A 26,863-nucleotide genomic window follows, 5' to 3' on the forward strand; every position below is an offset into this window, starting at 1 on the left:
TCTTCTTCCACTATAGGCCCCTTAGTGCTCTGAATATCCACTTCCAGTTTCTACAGAGAGAGTGTTTCAGAACTGCTGAATCAAAAGTAAGCTTCAACTGTGTTAGTTGAATGCACAGAACAGAAAGAAATTTCACAGAATGCTTCTGTGTAGTTTTTATTTGAAGTTATTCCTTTTTCCACTATAGGCCCCTTAGCGCTCTGAATGTCCACTTGCACTTTCTACAGAAAGAGTGTTTCAGATGTGCACAATCCAAAGTAAGCTTCAAGTCTGCTAGTTGAAAGCGCAGAACAGAGAGAAGTTTCACAGAATACTTCTGTGTAGTTTTTATTGGAAGATATTCCTTTTTCCAATGTAGGCCCCTTAGCGATCGGAATGTCCACTTGCAGTTTCCGCAGAAGCAGTGTTTTAGAACTGCTGAATCAAAAGTAAGGCTCAACTCTGTTAGTTGAATGCAAAGAAGAGAAAGAAGTTTCACTGAATGCTTCTGTGTTGTTTTTATTTGAAGATATTCCTTTTTCAACTAAAGGATCCTAAGCCCTCCAAATGTCCACTTGCAGTTTCTACAGAAAGAGTGTTTCAGAACTGCTCAATGCAAAGCACAGTTCAACTCTTTTAGTTGAATGCACAGAACAGAAAGAAGTTTCACAGAATGCTTCTGTGTAGCTTTTATTTGAAGATACTCCTCTTTCCACTATAGGCCCTTTAGCGCTCCGATTGTCCACATGTAATTTCTACAGAAAGTTTGCTTCAGAACTGCTCACTAAAAAGTAAGGTTCAACTCTGTTAGTTGAATGCACAGAACAGAAAGAAGTTTCGCAGAATGCTTCTCTGTAGTTTTTATTTGAAGATATTCCTTTTTCCAATAGAGGACCCTTGGCGCTCCAATTGTTCACTTGCAGTTTCCCCAGAAGGAGTGTTTCAGAACTTCTCAATCAAAAGAAATGTTAAATTCTGTTAGTTGAATGCACAGAACAGAAAGAAGTTTCGCAGAATGCTTCTGTGTAGTCTTTATTTGAAGTTATTCCTTTTTCCACTAAAGGCCCCTTAGCGCTCCGACTGTCCACTTGCACTTTCTACAGAAAGAGTGTTTCAGATGTGCACAATCCAAAGTAAGGTTCAACTCTGTTAGTTGAATGCAAAGAAGAGAAAGAAGTTTCACAGAATGCTTCTGTGTTGTTTTTATTTGAAGATATTCCTTTTTCCACTTAAGGATCCTAAGCCCTCCAAATGTCCACTTGCAGTTTCTACAGAAAGAGTGTTTCAGAACTGCTCAATGCAAAGTAAAGTTCAACTCTTTTAGCTGAATGCACAGAAAAGAAAGAAGTTTCACAGAATGTTTCTGTGTAGCTTTTATTTGATGATAGTCCTGTTTCCACTATAGGCCCTTTATCGCTCCGATTGTCCACTTGCAATTTCTACAGAAAGTGTGCTTCAGAACTGCTCATTAAAAAGTAAGGTTCAACTCTGTTAGTTGAATGCACAGAACAGAAAGAAGTTTCGCAGAATGCTTCTCTGTAGTTTTTATTTGAAGATATTCCTTTTTCCAATAGAGGACCCTTGGCGCTCCAATTGTTCACTTGCAGTTTCCCCAGAAGGAGTGTTTCAGAACTTCTCAATCAAAAGTAATGTTAAATCCTGTTAGTTGAATGCACAGAACAGAAAGAAGTTTCGCAGAATGCTTCTGTGTAGTTCTTACTTGAAGATATTCCTTTTTCCACTAAAGGCCCCTTAGCGCTCAGAATGTCCACTTGCAGCTACTGCAGAGAGAGTGTTTCAGAGCTGCTCAATTAAAAGTAAGCTTCAACTCTGTTAACCGAATGTTCAGAGCCCAAAGAAGTTTCACACAATGCTTCTGTGTAGTTTTTATTTGAAGATATTTCTTCTTCCACTATAGGCCCCTTAGTGCTCTGAATATCCACTTCCAGTTTCTACAGAGAGAGTGTTTCAGAACTGCTGAATCAAAAGTAAGCTTCAACTGTGTTAGTTGAATGCACAGAACAGAAAGAAATTTCACAGAATGCTTCTGTGTAGTTTTTACTTGAAGTTATTCCTTTTTCCACTATAGGCCCCTTAGCGCTCCGAATGTCCACTTGCACTTTCTACAGAAAGAGTGTTTCAGATGTGCACAATCCAAAGTAAGCTTCAAGTCTGCTAGTTGAAAGCGCAGAACAGAGAGAAGTTTCACAGAATACTTCTGTGTAGTTTTTATTGGAAGATATTCCTTTTTCCAATGTAGGCCCCTTAGCGATCGGAATGTCCACTTGCAGTTTCCGCAGAAGCAGTGTTTTAGAACTGCTGAATCAAAAGTAAGGCTCAACTCTGTTAGTTGAATGCAAAGAAGAGAAAGAAGTTTCACTGAATGCTTCTGTGTTGTTTTTATTTGAAGATATTCCTTTTTCAACTAAAGGATCCTAAGCCCTCCAAATGTCCACTTGCAGTTTCTACAGAAAGAGTGTTTCAGAACTGCTCAATGCAAAGTACAGTTCAACTCTTTTAGTTGAATGCACAGAACAGAAAGAAGTTTCACAGAATGCTTCTGTGTAGCTTTTATTTGAAGATACTCCTCTTTCCACTATAGGCCCTTTAGCGCTCCGATTGTCCACATGTAATTTCTACAGAAAGTTTGCTTCAGAACTGCTCACTAAAAAGTAAGGTTCAACTCTGTTAGTTGAATGCACAGAACAGAAAGAAGTTTCGCAGAATGCTTCTCTGTAGTTTTTATTTGAAGATATTCCTTTTTCCAATAGAGGACCCTTGGCGCTCCAATTGTTCACTTGCAGTTTCCCCAGAAGGAGTGTTTCAGAACTTCTCAATCAAAAGTAATGTTAAATTCTGTTAGTTGAATGCACAGAACAGAAAGAAGTTTCGCAGAATGCTTCTGTGTAGTTTTTATTTGAAGTTATTCCTTTTTCCACTATAGGCCCCTTAGCGCTCCGAATGTCCACTTGCACTTTCTACAGAAAGAGTGTTTCAGATGTGCACAATCCAAAGTAAGGTTCAACTCTGTTAGTTGAATGCAAAGAAGAGAAAGAAGTTTCACAGAATGCTTCTGTGTTGTTTTTATTTGAAGATATTCCTTTTTCCACTTAAGGATCCTAAGCCCTCCAAATGTCCACTTGCAGTTTCTACAGAAAGAGTGTTTCAGAACTGCTCAATGCAAAGTAAAGTTCAACTCTTTTAGCTGAATGCACAGAAAAGAAAGAAGTTTCACAGAATGTTTCTGTGTAGCTTTTATTTGAAGATAGTCCTGTTTCCACTATAGGCCCTTTATCGCTCCGATTGTCCACTTGCAATTTCTACAGAAAGTGTGCTTCAGAACTGCTCATTAAAAAGTAAGGTTCAACTCTGTTAGTTGAATGCACAGAACAGAAAGAAGTTTCGCAGAATGCTTCTCTGTAGTTTTTATTTGAAGATATTCCTTTTTCCAATAGAGGACCCTTGGCGCTCCAATTGTTCACTTGCAGTTTCCCCAGAAGGAGTGTTTCAGAACTTCTCAATCAAAAGTAATGTTAAATCCTGTTAGTTGAATGCACAGAACCGAAAGAAGTTTCGCAGAATGCTTCTGTGTAGTTCTTACTTGAAGATATTCCTTTTTCCACTAAAGGCCCCTTAGCGCTCAGAATGTCCACTTGCAGCTACTGCAGAGAGAGTGTTTCAGAGCTGCTCAATTAAAAGTAAGCTTCAACTCTGTTAACCGAATGTTCAGAGCCCAAAGAAGTTTCACACAATGCTTCTGTGTAGTTTTTATTTGAAGATATTTCTTCTTCCACTATAGGCCCCTTAGTGCTCTGAATATCCACTTCCAGTTTCTACAGAGAGAGTGTTTCAGAACTGCTGAATCAAAAGTAAGCTTCAACTGTGTTAGTTGAATGCACAGAACAGAAAGAAATTTCACAGAATGCTTCTGTGTAGTTTTTATTTGAAGTTATTCCTTTTTCCACTATAGGCCCCTTAGCGCTCCGAATGTCCACTTGCACTTTCTACAGAAAGAGTGTTTCAGATGTGCACAATCCAAAGTAAGCTTCAAGTCTGCTAGTTGAAAGCGCAGAACAGAGAGAAGTTTCACAGAATACTTCTGTGTAGTTTTTATTGGAAGATATTCCTTTTTCCAATGTAGGCCCCTTAGCGATCGGAATGTCCACTTGCAGTTTCCGCAGAAGCAGTGTTTCAGAACTGCTGAATCAAAAGTAAGGCTCAACTCTGTTAGTTGAATGCAAAGAAGAGAAAGAAGTTTCACTGAATGCTTCTGTGTTGTTTTTATTTGAAGATATTCCTTTTTCAACTAAAGGATCCTAAGCCCTCCAAATGTCCACTTGCAGTTTCTACAGAAAGAGTGTTTCAGAACTGCTCAATGCAAAGTACAGTTCAACTCTTTTAGTTGAATGCACAGAACAGAAAGAAGTTTCACAGAATGCTTCTGTGTAGCTTTTATTTGAAGATACTCCTCTTTCCACTATAGGCCCTTTAGCGCTCCGATTGTCCACATGTAATTTCTACAGAAAGTTTGCTTCAGAACTGCTCACTAAAAAGTAAGGTTCAACTCTGTTAGTTGAATGCACAGAACAGAAAGAAGTTTCGCAGAATGCTTCTCTGTAGTTTTTATTTGAAGATATTCCTTTTTCCAATAGAGGACCCTTGGCGCTCCAATTGTTCACTTGCAGTTTCCCCAGAAGGAGTGTTTCAGAACTTCTCAATCAAAAGTAATGTTAAATTCTGTTAGTTGAATGCACAGAACAGAAAGAAGTTTCGCAGAATGCTTCTGTGTAGTTTTTATTTGAAGTTATTCCTTTTTCCACTATAGGCCCCTTAGCGCTCCGAATGTCCACTTGCACTTTCTACAGAAAGAGTGTTTCAGATGTGCACAATCCAAAGTAAGGTTCAACTCTGTTAGTTGAATGCAAAGAAGAGAAAGAAGTTTCACAGAATGCTTCTGTGTTGTTTTTATTTGAAGATATTCCTTTTTCCACTTAAGGATCCTAAGCCCTCCAAATGTCCACTTGCAGTTTCTACAGAAAGAGTGTTTCAGAACTGCTCAATGCAAAGTAAAGTTCAACTCTTTTAGCTGAATGCACAGAAAAGAAAGAAGTTTCACAGAATGTTTCTGTGTAGCTTTTATTTGAAGATAGTCCTGTTTCCACTATAGGCCCTTTATCGCTCCGATTGTCCACTTGCAATTTCTACAGAAAGTGTGCTTCAGAACTGCTCATTAAAAAGTAAGGTTCAACTCTGTTAGTTGAATGCACAGAACAGAAAGAAGTTTCGCAGAATGCTTCTCTGTAGTTTTTATTTGAAGATATTCCTTTTTCCAATAGAGGACCCTTGGCGCTCCAATTGTTCACTTGCAGTTTCCCCAGAAGGAGTGTTTCAGAACTTCTCAATCAAAAGTAATGTTAAATCCTGTTAGTTGAATGCACAGAACCGAAAGAAGTTTCGCAGAATGCTTCTGTGTAGTTCTTACTTGAAGATATTCCTTTTTCCACTAAAGGCCCCTTAGCGCTCAGAATGTCCACTTGCAGCTACTGCAGAGAGAGTGTTTCAGAGCTGCTCAATTAAAAGTAAGCTTCAACTCTGTTAGCCGAATGTTCAGAGCCCAAAGAAGTTTCACACAATGCTTCTGTGTAGTTTTTATTTGAAGATATTTCTTCTTCCACTATAGGCCCCTTAGTGCTCTGAATATCCACTTCCAGTTTCTACAGAGAGAGTGTTTCAGAACTGCTGAATCAAAAGTAAGCTTCAACTGTGTTAGTTGAATGCACAGAACAGAAAGAAATTTCACAGAATGCTTCTGTGTAGTTTTTATTTGAAGTTATTCCTTTTTCCACTATAGGCCCCTTAGCGCTCCGAATGTCCACTTGCACTTTCTACAGAAAGAGTGTTTCAGATGTGCACAATCCAAAGTAAGCTTCAAGTCTGCTAGTTGAAAGCGCAGAACAGAGAGAAGTTTCACAGAATACTTCTGTGTAGTTTTTATTGGAAGATATTCCTTTTTCCAATGTAGGCCCCTTAGCGATCGGAATGTCCACTTGCAGTTTCCGCAGAAGCAGTGTTTCAGAACTGCTGAATCAAAAGTAAGGCTCAACTCTGTTAGTTGAATGCAAAGAAGAGAAAGAAGTTTCACTGAATGCTTCTGTGTTGTTTTTATTTGAAGATATTCCTTTTTCAACTAAAGGATCCTAAGCCCTCCAAATGTCCACTTGCAGTTTCTACAGAAAGAGTGTTTCAGAACTGCTCAATGCAAAGTACAGTTCAACTCTTTTAGTTGAATGCACAGAACAGAAAGAAGTTTCACAGAATGCTTCTGTGTAGCTTTTATTTGAAGATACTCCTCTTTCCACTATAGGCCCTTTAGCGCTCCGATTGTCCACATGTAATTTCTACAGAAAGTTTGCTTCAGAACTGCTCACTAAAAAGTAAGGTTCAACTCTGTTAGTTGAATGCACAGAACAGAAAGAAGTTTCGCAGAATGCTTCTCTGTAGTTTTTATTTGAAGATATTCCTTTTTCCAATAGAGGACCCTTGGCGCTCCAATTGTTCACTTGCAGTTTCCCCAGAAGGAGTGTTTCAGAACTTCTCAATCAAAAGTAATGTTAAATTCTGTTAGTTGAATGCACAGAACAGAAAGAAGTTTCGCGGAATGCTTCTGTGTAGTTTTTATTTGAAGTTATTCCTTTTTCCACTATAGGCCCCTTAGCGCTCCGAATGTCCACTTGCACTTTCTACAGAAAGAGTGTTTCAGATGTGCACAATCCAAAGTAAGGTTCAACTCTGTTAGTTGAATGCAAAGAAGAGAAAGAAGTTTCACAGAATGCTTCTGTGTTGTTTTTATTTGAAGATATTCCTTTTTCCACTTAAGGATCCTAAGCCCTCCAAATGTCCACTTGCAGTTTCTACAGAAAGAGTGTTTCAGAACTGCTCAATGCAAAGTAAAGTTCAACTCTTTTAGCTGAATGCACAGAAAAGAAAGAAGTTTCACAGAATGTTTCTGTGTAGCTTTTATTTGAAGATAGTCCTGTTTCCACTATAGGCCCTTTATCGCTCTGATTGTCCACTTGCAATTTCTACAGAAAGTGTGCTTCAGAACTGCTCATTAAAAAGTAAGGTTCAACTCTGTTAGTTGAATGCACAGAACAGAAAGAAGTTTCGCAGAATGCTTCTCTGTAGTTTTTATTTGAAGATATTCCTTTTTCCAATAGAGGACCCTTGGCGCTCCAATTGTTCACTTGCAGTTTCCCCAGAAGGAGTGTTTCAGAACTTCTCAATCAAAAGTAATGTTAAATCCTGTTAGTTGAATGCACAGAACCGAAAGAAGTTTCGCAGAATGCTTCTGTGTAGTTCTTACTTGAAGATATTCCTTTTTCCACTAAAGGCCCCTTAGCGCTCAGAATGTCCACTTGCAGCTACTGCAGAGAGAGTGTTTCAGAGCTGCTCAATTAAAAGTAAGCTTCAACTCTGTTAACCGAATGTTCAGAGCCCAAAGAAGTTTCACACAATGCTTCTGTGTAGTTTTTATTTGAAGATATTTCTTCTTCCACTATAGGCCCCTTAGTGCTCTGAATATCCACTTCCAGTTTCTACAGAGAGAGTGTTTCAGAACTGCTGAATCAAAAGTAAGCTTCAACTGTGTTAGTTGAATGCACTGAACAGAAAGAAATTTCACAGAATGCTTCTGTGTAGTTTTTATTTGAAGTTATTCCTTTTTCCACTATAGGCCCCTTAGCGCTCCGAATGTCCACTTGCACTTTCTACAGAAAGAGTGTTTCAGATGTGCACAATCCAAAGTAAGCTTCAAGTCTGCTAGTTGAAAGCGCAGAACAGAGAGAAGTTTCACAGAATACTTCTGTGTAGTTTTTATTGGAAGATATTCCTTTTTCCAATGTAGGCCCCTTAGCGATCGGAATGTCCACTTGCAGTTTCCGCAGAAGCAGTGTTTCAGAACTGCTGAATCAAAAGTAAGGCTCAACTCTGTTAGTTGAATGCAAAGAAGAGAAAGAAGTTTCACTGAATGCTTCTGTGTTGTTTTTATTTGAAGATATTCCTTTTTCAACTAAAGGATCCTAAGCCCTCCAAATGTCCACTTGCAGTTTCTACAGAAAGAGTGTTTCAGAACTGCTCAATGCAAAGTACAGTTCAACTCTTTTAGTTGAATGCACAGAACAGAAAGAAGTTTCACAGAATGCTTCTGTGTAGCTTTTATTTGAAGATACTCCTCTTTCCACTATAGGCCCTTTAGCGCTCCGATTGTCCACATGTAATTTCTACAGAAAGTTTGCTTCAGAACTGCTCACTAAAAAGTAAGGTTCAACTCTGTTAGTTGAATGCACAGAACAGAAAGAAGTTTCGCAGAATGCTTCTCTGTAGTTTTTATTTGAAGATATTCCTTTTTCCAATAGAGGACCCTTGGCGCTCCAATTGTTCACTTGCAGTTTCCCCAGAAGGAGTGTTTCAGAACTTCTCAATCAAAAGTAATGTTAAATTCTGTTAGTTGAATGCACAGAACAGAAAGAAGTTTCGCAGAATGCTTCTGTGTAGTTTTTATTTGAAGTTATTCCTTTTTCCACTATAGGCCCCTTAGCGCTCCGAATGTCCACTTGCACTTTCTACAGAAAGAGTGTTTCAGATGTGCACAATCCAAAGTAAGGTTCAACTCTGTTAGTTGAATGCAAAGAAGAGAAAGAAGTTTCACAGAATGCTTCTGTGTTGTTTTTATTTGAAGATATTCCTTTTTCCACTTAAGGATCCTAAGCCCTCCAAATGTCCACTTGCAGTTTCTACAGAAAGAGTGTTTCAGAACTGCTCAATGCAAAGTAAAGTTCAACTCTTTTAGCTGAATGCACAGAAAAGAAAGAAGTTTCACAGAATGTTTCTGTGTAGCTTTTATTTGAAGATAGTCCTGTTTCCACTATAGGCCCTTTATCGCTCCGATTGTCCACTTGCAATTTCTACAGAAAGTGTGCTTCAGAACTGCTCATTAAAAAGTAAGGTTCAACTCTGTTAGTTGAATGCACAGAACAGAAAGAAGTTTCGCAGAATGCTTCTCTGTAGTTTTTATTTGAAGATATTCCTTTTTCCAATAGAGGACCCTTGGCGCTCCAATTGTTCACTTGCAGTTTCCCCAGAAGGAGTGTTTCAGAACTTCTCAATCAAAAGTAATGTTAAATCCTGTTAGTTGAATGCACAGAACCGAAAGAAGTTTCGCAGAATGCTTCTGTGTAGTTCTTACTTGAAGATATTCCTTTTTCCACTAAAGGCCCCTTAGCGCTCAGAATGTCCACTTGCAGCTACTGCAGAGAGAGTGTTTCAGAGCTGCTCAATTAAAAGTAAGCTTCAACTCTGTTAACCGAATGTTCAGAGCCCAAAGAAGTTTCACACAATGCTTCTGTGTAGTTTTTATTTGAAGATATTTCTTCTTCCACTATAGGCCCCTTAGTGCTCTGAATATCCACTTCCAGTTTCTACAGAGAGAGTGTTTCAGAACTGCTGAATCAAAAGTAAGCTTCAACTGTGTTAGTTGAATGCACAGAACAGAAAGAAATTTCACAGAATGCTTCTGTGTAGTTTTTATTTGAAGTTATTCCTTTTTCCACTATAGGCCCCTTAGCGCTCCGAATGTCCACTTGCACTTTCTACAGAAAGAGTGTTTCAGATGTGCACAATCCAAAGTAAGCTTCAAGTCTGCTAGTTGAAAGCGCAGAACAGAGAGAAGTTTCACAGAATACTTCTGTGTAGTTTTTATTGGAAGATATTCCTTTTTCCAATGTAGGCCCCTTAGCGATCGGAATGTCCACTTGCAGTTTCCGCAGAAGCAGTGTTTCAGAACTGCTGAATCAAAAGTAAGGCTCAACTCTGTTAGTTGAATGCAAAGAAGAGAAAGAAGTTTCACTGAATGCTTCTGTGTTGTTTTTATTTGAAGATATTCCTTTTTCAACTAAAGGATCCTAAGCCCTCCAAATGTCCACTTGCAGTTTCTACAGAAAGAGTGTTTCAGAACTGCTCAATGCAAAGTACAGTTCAACTCTTTTAGTTGAATGCACAGAACAGAAAGAAGTTTCACAGAATGCTTCTGTGTAGCTTTTATTTGAAGATACTCCTCTTTCCACTATAGGCCCTTTAGCGCTCCGATTGTCCACATGTAATTTCTACAGAAAGTTTGCTTCAGAACTGCTCACTAAAAAGTAAGGTTCAACTCTGTTAGTTGAATGCACAGAACAGAAAGAAGTTTCGCAGAATGCTTCTCTGTAGTTTTTATTTGAAGATATTCCTTTTTCCAATAGAGGACCCTTGGCGCTCCAATTGTTCACTTGCAGTTTCCCCAGAAGGAGTGTTTCAGAACTTCTCAATCAAAAGTAATGTTAAATTCTGTTAGTTGAATGCACAGAACAGAAAGAAGTTTCGCAGAATGCTTCTGTGTAGTTTTTATTTGAAGTTATTCCTTTTTCCACTATAGGCCCCTTAGCGCTCCGAATGTCCACTTGCACTTTCTACAGAAAGAGTGTTTCAGATGTGCACAATCCAAAGTAAGGTTCAACTCTGTTAGTTGAATGCAAAGAAGAGAAAGAAGTTTCACAGAATGCTTCTGTGTTGTTTTTATTTGAAGATATTCCTTTTTCCACTTAAGGATCCTAAGCCCTCCAAATGTCCACTTGCAGTTTCTACAGAAAGAGTGTTTCAGAACTGCTCAATGCAAAGTAAAGTTCAACTCTTTTAGCTGAATGCACAGAAAAGAAAGAAGTTTCACAGAATGTTTCTGTGTAGCTTTTATTTGAAGATAGTCCTGTTTCCACTATAGGCCCTTTATCGCTCCGATTGTCCACTTGCAATTTCTACAGAAAGTGTGCTTCAGAACTGCTCATTAAAAAGTAAGGTTCAACTCTGTTAGTTGAATGCACAGAACAGAAAGAAGTTTCGCAGAATGCTTCTCTGTAGTTTTTATTTGAAGATATTCCTTTTTCCAATAGAGGACCCTTGGCGCTCCAATTGTTCACTTGCAGTTTCCCCAGAAGGAGTGTTTCAGAACTTCTCAATCAAAAGTAATGTTAAATCCTGTTAGTTGAATGCACAGAACCGAAAGAAGTTTCGCAGAATGCTTCTGTGTAGTTCTTACTTGAAGATATTCCTTTTTCCACTAAAGGCCCCTTAGCGCTCAGAATGTCCACTTGCAGCTACTGCAGAGAGAGTGTTTCAGAGCTGCTCAATTAAAAGTAAGCTTCAACTCTGTTAACCGAATGTTCAGAGCCCAAAGAAGTTTCACACAATGCTTCTGTGTAGTTTTTATTTGAAGATATTTCTTCTTCCACTATAGGCCCCTTAGTGCTCTGAATATCCACTTCCAGTTTCTACAGAGAGAGTGTTTCAGAACTGCTGAATCAAAAGTAAGCTTCAACTGTGTTAGTTGAATGCACAGAACAGAAAGAAATTTCACAGAATGCTTCTGTGTAGTTTTTATTTGAAGTTATTCCTTTTTCCACTATAGGCCCCTTAGCGCTCCGAATGTCCACTTGCACTTTCTACAGAAAGAGTGTTTCAGATGTGCACAATCCAAAGTAAGCTTCAAGTCTGCTAGTTGAAAGCGCAGAACAGAGAGAAGTTTCACAGAATACTTCTGTGTAGTTTTTATTGGAAGATATTCCTTTTTCCAATGTAGGCCCCTTAGCGATCGGAATGTCCACTTGCAGTTTCCGCAGAAGCAGTGTTTCAGAACTGCTGAATCAAATGTAAGGCTCAACTCTGTTAGTTGAATGCAAAGAAGAGAAAGAAGTTTCACTGAATGCTTCTGTGTTGTTTTTATTTGAAGATATTCCTTTTTCAACTAAAGGATCCTAAGCCCTCCAAATGTCCACTTGCAGTTTCTACAGAAAGAGTGTTTCAGAACTGCTCAATGCAAAGTACAGTTCAACTCTTTTAGTTGAATGCACAGAACAGAAAGAAGTTTCACAGAATGCTTCTGTGTAGCTTTTATTTGAAGATACTCCTCTTTCCACTATAGGCCCTTTAGCGCTCCGATTGTCCACATGTAATTTCTACAGAAAGTTTGCTTCAGAACTGCTCACTAAAAAGTAAGGTTCAACTCTGTTAGTTGAATGCACAGAACAGAAAGAAGTTTCGCAGAATGCTTCTCTGTAGTTTTTATTTGAAGATATTCCTTTTTCCAATAGAGGACCCTTGGCGCTCCAATTGTTCACTTGCAGTTTCCCCAGAAGGAGTGTTTCAGAACTTCTCAATCAAAAGTAATGTTAAATTCTGTTAGTTGAATGCACAGAACAGAAAGAAGTTTCGCAGAATGCTTCTGTGTAGTTTTTATTTGAAGTTATTCCTTTTTCCTCTATAGGCCCCTTAGCGCTCCGAATGTCCACTTGCACTTTCTACAGAAAGAGTGTTTCAGATGTGCACAATCCAAAGTAAGGTTCAACTCTGTTAGTTGAATGCAAAGAAGAGAAAGAAGTTTCACAGAATGCTTCTGTGTTGTTTTTATTTGAAGATATTCCTTTTTCCACTTAAGGATCCTAAGCCCTCCAAATGTCCACTTGCAGTTTCTACAGAAAGAGTGTTTCAGAACTGCTCAATGCAAAGTAAAGTTCAACTCTTTTAGCTGAATGCACAGAAAAGAAAGAAGTTTCACAGAATGTTTCTGTGTAGCTTTTATTTGAAGATAGTCCTGTTTCCACTATAGGCCCTTTATCGCTCCGATTGTCCACTTGCAATTTCTACAGAAAGTGTGCTTCAGAACTGCTCATTAAAAAGTAAGGTTCAACTCTGTTAGTTGAATGCACAGAACAGAAAGAAGTTTCGCAGAATGCTTCTCTGTAGTTTTTATTTGAAGATATTCCTTTTTCCAATAGAGGACCCTTGGCGCTCCAATTGTTCACTTGCAGTTTCCCCAGAAGGAGTGTTTCAGAACTTCTCAATCAAAAGTAATGTTAAATCCTGTTAGTTGAATGCACAGAACCGAAAGAAGTTTCGCAGAATGCTTCTGTGTAGTTCTTACTTGAAGATATTCCTTTTTCCACTAAAGGCCCCTTAGCGCTCAGAATGTCCACTTGCAGCTACTGCAGAGAGAGTGTTTCAGAGCTGCTCAATTAAAAGTAAGCTTCAACTCTGTTAACCGAATGTTCAGAGCCCAAAGAAGTTTCACACAATGCTTCTGTGTAGTTTTTATTTGAAGATATTTCTTCTTCCACTATAGGCCCCTTAGTGCTCTGAATATCCACTTCCAGTTTCTACAGAGAGAGTGTTTCAGAACTGCTGAATCAAAAGTAAGCTTCAACTGTGTTAGTTGAATGCACAGAACAGAAAGAAATTTCACAGAATGCTTCTGTGTAGTTTTTATTTGAAGTTATTCCTTTTTCCACTATAGGCCCCTTATCGCTCCGAATGTCCACTTGCACTTTCTACAGAAAGAGTGTTTCAGATGTGCACAATCCAAAGTAAGCTTCAAGTCTGCTAGTTGAAAGCGCAGAACAGAGAGAAGTTTCAAAGAATACTTCTGTGTAGTTTTTATTGGAAGATATTCCTTTTTCCAATGTAGGCCCCTTAGCGATCGGAATGTCCACTTGCAGTTTCCGCAGAAGCAGTGTTTCAGAACTGCTGAATCAAAAGTAAGGCTCAACTCTGTTAGTTGAATGCAAAGAAGAGAAAGAAGTTTCACTGAATGCTTCTGTGTTGTTTTTATTTGAAGATATTCCTTTTTCAACTAAAGGATCCTAAGCCCTCCAAATGTCCACTTGCAGTTTCTACAGAAAGAGTGTTTCAGAACTGCTCAATGCAAAGTACAGTTCAACTCTTTTAGTTGAATGCACAGAACAGAAAGAAGTTTCACAGAATGCTTCTGTGTAGCTTTTATTTGAAGATACTCCTCTTTCCACTATAGGCCCTTTAGCGCTCCGATTGTCCACATGTAATTTCTACAGAAAGTTTGCTTCAGAACTGCTCACTAAAAAGTAAGGTTCAACTCTGTTAGTTGAATGCACAGAACAGAAAGAAGTTTCGCAGAATGCTTCTCTGTAGTTTTTATTTGAAGATAGTCCTGTTTCCACTATAGGCCCTTTATCGCTCCGATTGTCCACTTGCAATTTCTACAGAAAGTGTGCTTCAGAACTGCTCATTAAAAAGTAAGGTTCAACTCTGTTAGTTGAATGCACAGAACAGAAAGAAGTTTCGCAGAATGCTTCTCTGTGGTTTTTATTTGAAGATATTCCTTTTTCCAATAGAGGACCCTTGGCGCTCCAATTGTTCACTTGCAGTTTCCCCAGAAGGAGTGTTTCAGAACTTCTCAATCAAAAGTAATGTTAAATCCTGTTAGTTGAATGCACAGAACAGAAAGAAGTTTCGCAGAATGCTTCTGTGTAGTTCTTACTTGAAGATATTCCTTTTTCCACTAAAGGCCCCTTAGCGCTCAGAATGTCCACTTGCAGCTACTGCAGAGAGAGTGTTTCAGAGCTGCTCAATTAAAAGTGAGCTTCAACTCTGTTAACCGAATGTTCAGAGCCCAAAGAAGTTTCACACAATGCTTCTGTGTAGTTTTTATTTGAAGATATTTCTTCTTCCACTATAGGCCCCTTAGTGCTCTGAATATCCACTTCCAGTTTCTACAGAGAGAGTGTTTCAGAACTGCTGAATCAAAAGTAAGCTTCAACTGTGTTAGCTGAATGCACAGAACAGAAAGAAATTTCACAGAATGCTTCTGTGTAGTTTTTATTTGAAGTTATTCCTTTTTCCACTATAGGCCCCTTAGCGCTCCGAATGTCCACTTGCACTTTCTACAGAAAGAGTGTTTCAGATGTGCACAATCCAAAGTAAGCTTCAAGTCTGCTAGTTGAAAGCGCAGAACAGAGAGAAGTTTCACAGAATACTTCTGTGTAGTTTTTATTGGAAGATATTCCTTTTTCCAATGTAGGCCCCTTAGCGATCGGAATGTCCACTTGCAGTTTCCGCAGAAGCAGTGTTTTAGAACTGCTGAATCAAAAGTAAGGCTCAACTCTGTTAGTTGAATGCAAAGAAGAGAAAGAAGTTTCACTGAATGCTTCTGTGTTGTTTTTATTTGAAGATATTCCTTTTTCAACTAAAGGATCCTAAGCCCTCCAAATGTCCAATGCAGTTTCTACAGAAAGAGTGTTTCAGAACTGCTCAATGCAAAGTACAGTTCAACTCTTTTAGTTGAATGCACAGAACAGAAAGAAGTTTCACAGAATGCTTCTGTGTAGCTTTTATTTGAAGATACTCCTCTTTCCACTATAGGCCCTTTAGCGCTCCGATTGTCCACATGTAATTTGTACAGAAAGTTTGCTTCAGAACTGCTCACTAAAAAGTAAGGTTCAACTCTGTTAGTTGAATGCACAGAACAGAAAGAAGTTTCGCAGAATGCTTCTCTGTAGTTTTTATTTGAAGATATTCCTTTTTCCAATAGAGGACCCTTGGTGCTCCAATTGTTCACTTGCAGTTTCCCCAGAAGGAGTGTTTCAGAACTTCTCAATCAAAAGTAATGTTAAATTCTGTTAGTTGAATGCACAGAACAGAAAGAAGTTTCGCAGAATGCTTCTGTGTAGTTTTTATTTGAAGTTATTCCTTTTTCCACTATAGGCCCCTTAGCGCTCCGAATGTCCACTTGCACTTTCTACAGAAAGAGTGTTTCAGATGTGCACAATCCAAAGTAAGGTTCAACTCCGTTAGTTGAATGCAAAGAAGAGAAAGAAGTTTCACAGAATGCTTCTGTGTTGTTTTTATTTGAAGATATTCCTTTTTCCACTTAAGGTTCCTAAGCCCTCCAAATGTCCACTTGCAGTTTCTACAGAAAGAGTGTTTCAGAACTGCTCAATGCAAAGTAAAGTTCAACCCTTTTAGCTGAATGCACAGAAAAGAAAGAAGTTTCACAGAATGTTTCTGTGTAGCTTTTATTTGAAGATAGTCCTGTTTCCACTATAGGCCCTTTATCGCTCCGATTGTCCACTTGCAATTTCTACAGAAAGTGTGCTTCAGAACTGCTCATTAAAAAGTAAGGTTCAACTCTGTTAGTTGAATGCACAGAACAGAAAGAAGTTTCGCAGAATGCTTCTCTGTAGTTTTTATTTGAAGATATTCCTTTTTCCAATAGAGGACCCTTGGCGCTCCAATTGTTCACTTGCAGTTTCCCCAGAAGGAGTGTTTCAGAACTTCTCAATCAAAAGTAATGTTAAATCCTGTTAGTTGAATGCACAGAACAGAAAGAAGTTTCGCAGAATGCTTCTGTGTAGTTTACTTGAAGATATTCCTTTTTCCACTAAAGGCCCCTTAGCGCTCAGAATGTCCACTTGCAGCTACTGCAGAGAGAGTGTTTCAGAGCTGCTCAATTAAAAGTGAGCTTCAACTCTGTTAACCGAATGTTCAGAGCCCAAAGAAGTTTCACACAATGCTTCTGTGTAGTTTTTATTTGAAGATATTTCTTCTTCCACTATAGGCCCCTTAGTGCTCTGAATATCCACTTCCAGTTTCTACAGAGAGAGTGTTTCAGAACTGCTGAATCAAAAGTAAGCTTCAACTGTGTTAGTTGAATGCACTGAACAGAAAGAAATTTCACAGAATGCTTCTGTGTAGTTTTTATTTGAAGTTATTCCTTTTTCCACTATAGGCCCCTTAGCGCTCCGAATGTCCACTTGCACTTTCTACAGAAAGAGTGTTTCAGATGTGCACAATCCAAAGTAAGCTTCAAGTCTGCTAGTTGAAAGCGCAGAACAGAGAGAAGTTTCACAGAATACTTCTGTGTAGTTTTTATTGGAAGATATTCCTTTTTCCAATGTAGGCCCCTTAGCGATCGGAATGTCCACTTGCAGTTTCCGCAGAAGCAGTGTTTCAGAACTGCTGAATCAAAAGTAAGGCTCAACTCTGTTAGTTGAATGCAAAGAAGAGAAAGAAGTTTCACTGAATGCTTCTGTGTTGTTTTTATTTGAAGATATTCCTTTTTCAACTAAAGGATCCTAAGCCCTCCAAATGGCCACTTGCAGTTTCTACAGAAAGAGTGTTTCAGAACTGCTCAATGCAAAGTACAGTTCAACTCTTTTAGTTGAATGCACAGAACAGAAAGAAGTTTCACAGAATGCTTCTGTGTAGCTTTTATTTGAAGATACTCCTCTTTCCACTATAGGCCCTTTAGCGCTCCGATTGTCCACATGTAATTTGTACAGAAAGTTTGCTTCAGAACTGCTCACTAAAAAGTAAGGTTCAACTCTGTTAGTTGAATGCACAGAACAGAAAGAAGTTTCGCAGAATGCTTCTCTGTAGTTTTTATTTGAAGATATTCCTTTTTCCAATAGAGGACCCTTGGCGCTCCAATTGTTCACTTGCAGTTTCCCCAGAAGGAGTGTTTCAGAACTTCTCAATCAAAAGTAATGTTAAATTCTGTTAGTTGAATGCACAGAACAGAAAGAAGTTTCGCAGAATGCTTCTGTGTAGTTTTTATTTGAAGTTATTCCTTTTTCCACTATAGGCCCCTTAGCGCTCCGAATGTCCACTTGCACTTTCTACAGAAAGAGTGTTTCAGATGTGCACAATCCAAAGTAAGGTTCAACTCTGTTAGTTGAATGCAAAGAAGAGAAAGAAGTTTCACAGAATGCTTCTGTGTTGTTTTTATTTGAAGATATTCCTTTTTCCACTTAAGGATCCTAAGCCCTCCAAATGTCCACTTGCAGTTTCTACAGAAAGAGTGTTTCAGAACTGCTCAATGCAAAGTAAAGTTCAACTCTTTTAGCTGAATGCACAGAAAAGAAAGAAGTTTCACAGAATGTTTCTGTGTAGCTTTTATTTGAAGATAGTCCTGTTTCCACTATAGGCCCTTTATCGCTCCGATTGTCCACTTGCAATTTCTACAGAAAGTGTGCTTCAGAACTGCTCATTAAAAAGTAAGGTTCAACTCTGTTAGTTGAATGCACAGAACAGAAAGAAGTTTCGCAGAATGCTTCTCTGTAGTTTTTATTTGAAGATATTCCTTTTTCCAATAGAGGACCCTTGGCGCTCCAATTGTTCACTTGCAGTTTCCCCAGAAGGAGTGTTTCAGAACTTCTCAATCAAAAGTAATGTTAAATCCTGTTAGTTGAATGCACAGAACAGAAAGAAGTTTCGCAGAATGCTTCTGTGTAGTTCTTACTTGAAGATATTCCTTTTTCCACTAAAGGCCCCTTAGCGCTCAGAATGTCCACTTGCAGCTACTGCAGAGAGAGTGTTTCAGAGCTGCTCAATTAAAAGTGAGCTTCAACTCTGTTAACCGAATGTTCAGAGCCCAAAGAAGTTTCACACAATGCTTCTGTGTAGTTTTTATTTGAAGATATTTCTTCTTCCACTATAGGCCCCTTAGTGCTCTGAATATCCACTTCCAGTTTCTACAGAGAGAGTGTTTCAGAACTGCTGAATCAAAAGTAAGCTTCAACTGTGTTAGCTGAATGCACAGAACAGAAAGAAATTTCACAGAATGCTTCTGTGTAGTTTTTATTTGAAGTTATTCCTTTTTCCACTATAGGCCCCTTAGCGCTCCGAATGTCCACTTGCACTTTCTACAGAAAGAGTGTTTCAGATGTGCACAATCCAAAGTAAGCTTCAAGTCTGCTAGTTGAAAGCGCAGAACAGAGAGAAGTTTCACAGAATACTTCTGTGTAGTTTTTATTGGAAGATATTCCTTTTTCCAATGTAGGCCCCTTAGCGATCGGAATGTCCACTTGCAGTTTCCGCAGAAGCAGTGTTTTAGAACTGCTGAATCAAAAGTAAGGCTCAACTCTGTTAGTTGAATGCAAAGAAGAGAAAGAAGTTTCACTGAATGCTTCTGTGTTGTTTTTATTTGAAGATATTCCTTTTTCAACTAAAGGATCCTAAGCCCTCCAAATGTCCACTTGCAGTTTCTACAGAAAGAGTGTTTCAGAACTGCTCAATGCAAAGTAAAGTTCAACTCTTTTAGCTGAATGCACAGAAAAGAAAGAAGTTTCACAGAATGTTTCTGTGTAGCTTTTATTTGAAGATAGTCCTGTTTCCACTATAGGCCCTTTATCGCTCCGATTGTCCACTTGCAATTTCTACAGAAAGTGTGCTTCAGAACTGCTCATTAAAAAGTAAGGTTCAACTCTGTTAGTTGAATGCACAGAACAGAAAGAAGTTTCGCAGAATGCTTCTCTGTAGTTTTTATTTGAAGATATTCCTTTTTCCAATAGAGGACCCTTGGCGCTCCAATTGTTCACTTGCAGTTTCCCCAGAAGGAGTGTTTCAGAACTTCTCAATCAAAAGTAATGTTAAATCCTGTTAGTTGAATGCACAGAACAGAAAGAAGTTTCGCAGAATGCTTCTGTGTAGTTCTTACTTGAAGATATTCCTTTTTCCACTAAAGGCCCCTTAGCGCTCAGAATGTCCACTTGCAGCTACTGCAGAGAGAGTGTTTCAGAGCTGCTCAATTAAAAGTGAGCTTCAACTCTGTTAACCGAATGTTCAGAGCCCAAAGAAGTTTCACACAATGCTTCTGTGTAGTTTTTATTTGAAGATATTTCTTCTTCCACTATAGGCCCCTTAGTGCTCTGAATATCCACTTCCAGTTTCTACAGAGAGAGTGTTTCAGAACTGCTGAATCAAAAGTAAGCTTCAACTGTGTTAGCTGAATGCACAGAACAGAAAGAAATTTCACAGAATGCTTCTGTGTAGTTTTTATTTGAAGTTATTCCTTTTTCCACTATAGGCCCCTTAGCGCTCCGAATGTCCACTTGCACTTTCTACAGAAAGAGTGTTTCAGATGTGCACAATCCAAAGTAAGCTTCAAGTCTGCTAGTTGAAAGCGCAGAACAGAGAGAAGTTTCACAGAATACTTCTGTGTAGTTTTTATTGGAAGATATTCCTTTTTCCAATGTAGGCCCCTTAGCGATCGGAATGTCCACTTGCAGTTTCCGCAGAAGCAGTGTTTTAGAACTGCTGAATCAAAAGTAAGGCTCAACTCTGTTAGTTGAATGCAAAGAAGAGAAAGAAGTTTCACTGAATGCTTCTGTGTTGTTTTTATTTGAAGATATTCCTTTTTCAACTAAAGGATCCTAAGCCCTCCAAATGTCCAATGCAGTTTCTACAGAAAGAGTGTTTCAGAACTGCTCAATGCAAAGTACAGTTCAACTCTTTTAGTTCAATGCACAGAACAGAAAGAAGTTTCACAGAATGCTTCTGTGTAGCTTTTATTTGAAGATACTCCTCTTTCCACTATAGGCCCTTTAGCGCTCCGATTGTCCACATGTAATTTCTACAGAAAGTTTGCTTCAGAACTGCTCACTAAAAAGTAAGGTTCAACTCTGTTAGTTGAATGCACAGAACAGAAAGAAGTTTCGCAGAATGCTTCTCTGTAGTTTTTATTTGAAGATATTCCTTTTTCCAATAGAGGACCCTTGGCGCTCCAATTGTTCACTTGCAGTTTCCCCAGAAGGAGTGTTTCAGAACTTCTCAATCAAAAGTAATGTTAAATCCTGTTAGTTGAATGCACAGAACAGAAAGAAGTTTCGCAGAATGCTTCTGTGTAGTTCTTACTTGAAGATACTCCTTTTTCCACTAAAGGCCCCTTAGCGCTCAGAATGTCCACTTGCAGCTACTGCAGAGAGAGTGTTTCAGAGCTGCTCAATTAAAAGTGAGCTTCAACTCTGTTAACCGAATGTTCAGAGCCCAAAGAAGTTTCACACAATGCTTCTGTGTAGTTTTTATTTGAAGATATTTCTTCTTCCACTATAGGCCCCTTAGTGCTCTGAATATCCACTTCCAGTTTCTACAGAGAGAGTGTTTCAGAACTGCTGAATCAAAAGTAAGCTTCAACTGTGTTAGCTGAATGCACAGAACAGAAAGAAATTTCACAGAATGTTTCTGTGTAGTTTTTATTTGAAGTTATTCCTTTTTCCACTATAGGCCCCTTAGCGCTCCGAATGTCCACTTGCACTTTCTACAGAAAGAGTGTTTCAGATGTGCACAATCCAAAGTAAGCTTCAAGTCTGCTAGTTGAAAGCGCAGAAAAGAGAGAAGTTTCACAGAATACTTCTGTGTAGTTTTTATTGGAAGATATTCCTTTTTCCAATGTAGGCCCCTTAGCGATCGGAATGTCCACTTGCAGTTTCCGCAGAAGCAGTGTTTTAGAACTGCTGAATCAAAAGTAAGGCTCAACTCTGTTAGTTGAATGCAAAGAAGAGAAAGAAGTTTCACTGAATGCTTCTGTGTTGTTTTTATTTGAAGATATTCCTTTTTCAACTAAAGGATCCTAAGCCCTCCAAATGTCCAATGCAGTTTCTACAGAAAGAGTGTTTCAGAACTGCTCAATGCAAAGTACAGTTCAACTCTTTTAGTTGAATGCACAGAACAGAAAGAAGTTTCACAGAATGCTTCTGTGTAGCTTTTATTTGAAGATACTCCTCTTTCCACTATAGGCCCTTTAGCGCTCCGATTGTCCACATGTAATTTGTACAGAAAGTTTGCTTCAGAACTGCTCACTAAAAAGTAAGGTTCAACTCTGTTAGTTGAATGCACAGAACAGAAAGAAGTTTCGCAGAATGCTTCTCTGTAGTTTTTATTTGAAGATATTCCTTTTTCCAATAGAGGACCCTTGGCACTCCAATTGTTCACTTGCAGTTTCCCCAGAAGGAGTGTTTCAGAACTTCTCAATCAAAAGTAATGTTAAATTCTGTTAGTTGATTGCACAGAACAGAAAGAAGTTTCGCAGAATGCTTCTGTGTAGTTTTTATTTGAAGTTATTCCTTTTTCCACTATAGGCCCCTTAGCGCTCCGAATGTCCACTTGCACTTTCTACAGAAAGAGTGTTTCAGATGTGCACAATCCAAAGTAAGGTTCAACTCTGTTAGTTGAATGCAAAGAAGAGAAAGAAGTTTCACAGAATGCTTCTGTGTTGTTTTTATTTGAAGATATTCCTTTTTCCACTTAAGGATCCTAAGCCCTCCAAATGTCCACTTGCAGTTTCTACAGAAAGAGTGTTTCAGAACTGCTCAATGCAAAGTAAAGTTCAACTCTTTTAGCTGAATGCACAGAAAAGAAAGAAGTTTCACAGAATGTTTCTGTGTAGCTTTTATTTGAAGATAGTCCTGTTTCCACTATAGGCCCTTTATCGCTCCGATTGTCCACTTGCAATTTCTACAGAAAGTGTGCTTCAGAACTGCTCATTAAAAAGTAAGGTTCAACTCTGTTAGTTGAATGCACAGAACAGAAAGAAGTTTCGCAGAATGCTTCTCTGTAGTTTTTATTTGAAGATATTCCTTTTTCCAATAGAGGACCCTTGGCGCTCCAATTGTTCACTTGCAGTTTCCCCAGAAGGAGTGTTTCAGAACTTCTCAATCAAAAGTAATGTTAAATCCTGTTAGTTGAATGCACAGAACAGAAAGAAGTTTCGCAGAATGCTTCTGTGTAGTTCTTACTTGAAGATATTCCTTTTTCCACTAAAGGCCCCTTAGCGCTCAGAATGTCCACTTGCAGCTACTGCAGAGAGAGTGTTTCAGAGCTGCTCAATTAAAAGTAAGCTTCAACTCTGTTAACCGAATGTTCAGAGCCCAAAGAAGTTTCACACAATGCTTCTGTGTAGTTTTTATTTGAAGATATTTCTTCTTCCACTATAGGCCCCTTAGTGCTCTGAATATCCACTTCCAGTTTCTACAGAGAGAGTGTTTCAGAACTGCTGAATCAAAAGTAAGCTTCAACTGTGTTAGTTGAATGCACAGAACAGAAAGAAATTTCACAGAATGCTTCTGTGTAGTTTTTATTTGAAGTTATTCCTTTTTCCACTATAGGCCCCTTAGCGCTCCGAATGTCCACTTGCACTTTCTACAGAAAGAGTGTTTCAGATGTGCACAATCCAAAGTAAGCTTCAAGTCTGCTAGTTGAAAGCGCAGAACAGAGAGAAGTTTCACAGAATACTTCTGTGTAGTTTTTATTGGAAGATATTCCTTTTTCCAATGTAGGCCCCTTAGCGATCGGAATGTCCACTTGCAGTTTCCGCAGAAGCAGTGTTTCAGAACTGCTGAATCAAAAGTAAGGCTCAACTCTGTTAGTTGAATGCAAAGAAGAGAAAGAAGTTTCACTGAATGCTTCTGTGTTGTTTTTATTTGAAGATATTCCTTTTTCAACTAAAGGATCCTAAGCCCTCCAAATGTCCACTTGCAGTTTCTACAGAAAGAGTGTTTCAGAACTGCTCAATGCAAAGTACAGTTCAACTCTTTTAGTTGAATGCACAGAACAGAAAGAAGTTTCACAGAATGCTTCTGTGTAGCTTTTATTTGAAGATACTCCTCTTTGCACTATAGGCCCTTTAGCGCTCCGATTGTCCACATGTAATTTCTACAGAAAGTTTGCTTCAGAACTGCTCACTAAAAAGTAAGGTTCAACTCTGTTAGTTGAATGCACAGAACAGAAAGAAGTTTCGCAGAATGCTTCTCTGTAGTTTTTATTTGAAGATAGTCCTGTTTCCACTATAGGCCCTTTATCGCTCCGATTGTCCACTTGCAATTTCTACAGAAAGTGTGCTTCAGAACTGCTCATTAAAAAGTAAGGTTCAACTCTGTTAGTTGAATGCACAGAACAGAAAGAAGTTTCGCAGAATGCTTCTCTGTAGTTTTTATTTGAAGATATTCCTTTTTCCAATAGAGGACCCTTGGCGCTCCAATTGTTCACTTGCAGTTTCCCCAGAAGGAGTGTTTCAGAACTTCTCAATCAAAAGTAATGTTAAATCCTGTTAGTTGAATGCACAGAACAGAAAGAAGTTTCGCAGAATGCTTCTGTGTAGTTCTTACTTGAAGATATTCCTTTTTCCACTAAAGGCCCCTTAGCGCTCAGAATGTCCACTTGCAGCTACTGCAGAGAGAGTGTTTCAGAGCTGCTCAATTAAAAGTAAGCTTCAACTCTGTTAACCGAATGTTCAGAGCCCAAAGAAGTTTCACGCAATGCTTCTGTGTAGTTTATATTTGAAGATATTTCTTCTTCCACTATAGGCCCCTTAGTGCTCTGAATATCCACTTCCAGTTTCTACAGAGAGAGTGTTTCAGAACTGCTGAATCAAAAGTAAGCTTCAACTGTGTTAGTTGAATGCACTGAACAGAAAGAAATTTCACAGAATGCTTCTGTGTAGTTTTTATTTGAAGTTATTCCTTTTTCCACTATAGGCCCCTTAGCGCTCCGAATGTCCACTTGCACTTTCTACAGAAAGAGTGTTTCAGATGTGCACAATCCAAAGTAAGCTTCAAGTCTGCTAGTTGAAAGCGCAGAACAGAGAGAAGTTTCACAGAATACTTCTGTGTAGTTTTTATTGGAAGATATTCCTTTTTCCAATGTAGGCCCCTTAGCGATCGGAATGTCCACTTGCAGTTTCCGCAGAAGCAGTGTTTCAGAACTGCTGAATCAAAAGTAAGGCTCAACTCTGTTAGTTGAATGCAAAGAAGAGAAAGAAGTTTCACTGAATGCTTCTGTGTTGTTTTTATTTGAAGATATTCCTTTTTCAACTAAAGGATCCTAAGCCCTCCAAATGTCCACTTGCAGTTTCTACAGAAAGAGTGTTTCAGAACTGCTCAATGCAAAGTACAGTTCAACTCTTTTAGTTGAATGCACAGAACAGAAAGAAGTTTCACAGAATGCTTCTGTGTAGCTTTTATTTGAAGATACTCCTCTTTCCACTATAGGCCCTTTAGCGCTCCGATTGTCCACATGTAATTTCTACAGAAAGTTTGCTTCAGAACTGCTCACTAAAAAGTAAGGTTCAACTCTGTTAGTTGAATGCACAGAACAGAAAGAAGTTTCGCAGAATGCTTCTCTGTAGTTTTTATTTGAAGATATTCCTTTTTCCAATAGAGGACCCTTGGCGCTCCAATTGTTCACTTGCAGTTTCCCCAGAAGGAGTGTTTCAGAACTTCTCAATCAAAAGTAATGTTAAATTCTGTTAGTTGAATGCACAGAACAGAAAGAAGTTTCGCAGAATGCTTCTGTGTAGTTTTTATTTGAAGTTATTCCTTTTTCCACTATAGGCCCCTTAGCGCTCCGAATGTCCACTTGCACTTTCTACAGAAAGAGTGTTTCAGATGTGCACAATCCAAAGTAAGGTTCAACTCTGTTAGTTGAATGCAAAGAAGAGAAAGAAGTTTCACAGAATGCTTCTGTGTTGTTTTTATTTGAAGATATTCCTTTTTCCACTTAAGGATCCTAAGCCCTCCAAATGTCCACTTGCAGTTTCTACAGAAAGAGTGTTTCAGAACTGCTCAATGCAAAGTAAAGTTCAACTCTTTTAGCTGAATGCACAGAAAAGAAAGAAGTTTCACAGAATGTTTCTGTGTAGCTTTTATTTGAAGATAGTCCTGTTTCCACTATAGGCCCTTTATCGCTCCGATTGTCCACTTGCAATTTCTACAGAAAGTGTGCTTCAGAACTGCTCATTAAAAAGTAAGGTTCAACTCTGTTAGTTGAATGCACAGAACAGAAAGAAGTTTCGCAGAATGCTTCTCTGTAGTTTTTATTTGAAGATATTCCTTTTTCCAATAGAGGACCCTTGGCGCTCCAATTGTTCACTTGCAGTTTCCCCAGAAGGAGTGTTTCAGAACTTCTCAATCAAAAGTAATGTTAAATCCTGTTAGTTGAATGCACAGAACAGAAAGAAGTTTCGCAGAATGCTTCTGTGTAGTTCTTACTTGAAGATATTCCTTTTTCCACTAAAGGCCCCTTAGCGCTCAGAATGTCCACTTGCAGCTACTGCAGAGAGAGTGTTTCAGAGCTGCTCAATTAAAAGTGAGCTTCAACTCTGTTAACCGAATGTTCAGAGCCCAAAGAAGTTTCACACAATGCTTCTGTGTAGTTTTTATTTGAAGATATTTCTTCTTCCACTATAGGCCCCTTAGTGCTCTGAATATCCACTTCCAGTTTCTACAGAGAGAGTGTTTCAGAACTGCTGAATCAAAAGTAAGCTTCAACTGTGTTAGCTGAATGCACAGAACAGAAAGAAATTTCACAGAATGCTTCTGTGTAGTTTTTATTTGAAGTTATTCCTTTTTCCACTATAGGCCCCTTAGCGCTCCGAATGTCCACTTGCACTTTCTACAGAAAGAGTGTTTCAGATGTGCACAATCCAAAGTAAGCTTCAAGTCTGCTAGTTGAAAGCGCAGAACAGAGAGAAGTTTCACAGAATACTTCTGTGTAGTTTTTATTGGAAGATATTCCTTTTTCCAATGTAGGCCCCTTAGCGATCGGAATGTCCACTTGCAGTTTCCGCAGAAGCAGTGTTTTAGAACTGCTGAATCAAAAGTAAGGCTCAACTCTGTTAGTTGAATGCAAAGAAGAGAAAGAAGTTTCACTGAATGCTTCTGTGTTGTTTTTATTTGAAGATATTCCTTTTTCAACTAAAGGATCCTAAGCCCTCCAAATGTCCACTTGCAGTTTCTACAGAAAGAGTGTTTCAGAACTGCTCAATGCAAAGTAAAGTTCAACTCTTTTAGCTGAATGCACAGAAAAGAAAGAAGTTTCACAGAATGTTTCTGTGTAGCTTTTATTTGAAGATAGTCCTGTTTCCACTATAGGCCCTTTATCGCTCCGATTGTCCACTTGCAATTTCTACAGAAAGTGTGCTTCAGAACTGCTCATTAAAAAGTAAGGTTCAGCTCTGTTAGTTGAATGCACAGAACAGAAAGAAGTTTCGCAGAATGCTTCTCTGTAGTTTTTATTTGAAGATATTCCTTTTTCCAATAGAGGACCCTTGGCGCTCCAATTGTTCACTTGCAGTTTCCCCAGAAGGAGTGTTTCAGAACTTCTCAATCAAAAGTAATGTTAAATCCTGTTAGTTGAATGCACAGAACAGAAAGAAGTTTCGCAGAATGCTTCTGTGTAGTTCTTACTTGAAGATATTCCTTTTTCCACTAAAGGCCCC

The sequence above is a fragment of the Symphalangus syndactylus genome, chromosome 14 (assembly GCF_028878055.3).
Source record: "Symphalangus syndactylus isolate Jambi chromosome 14, NHGRI_mSymSyn1-v2.1_pri, whole genome shotgun sequence".
Classification (NCBI taxonomy): Eukaryota; Metazoa; Chordata; class Mammalia; order Primates; family Hylobatidae; genus Symphalangus; species Symphalangus syndactylus.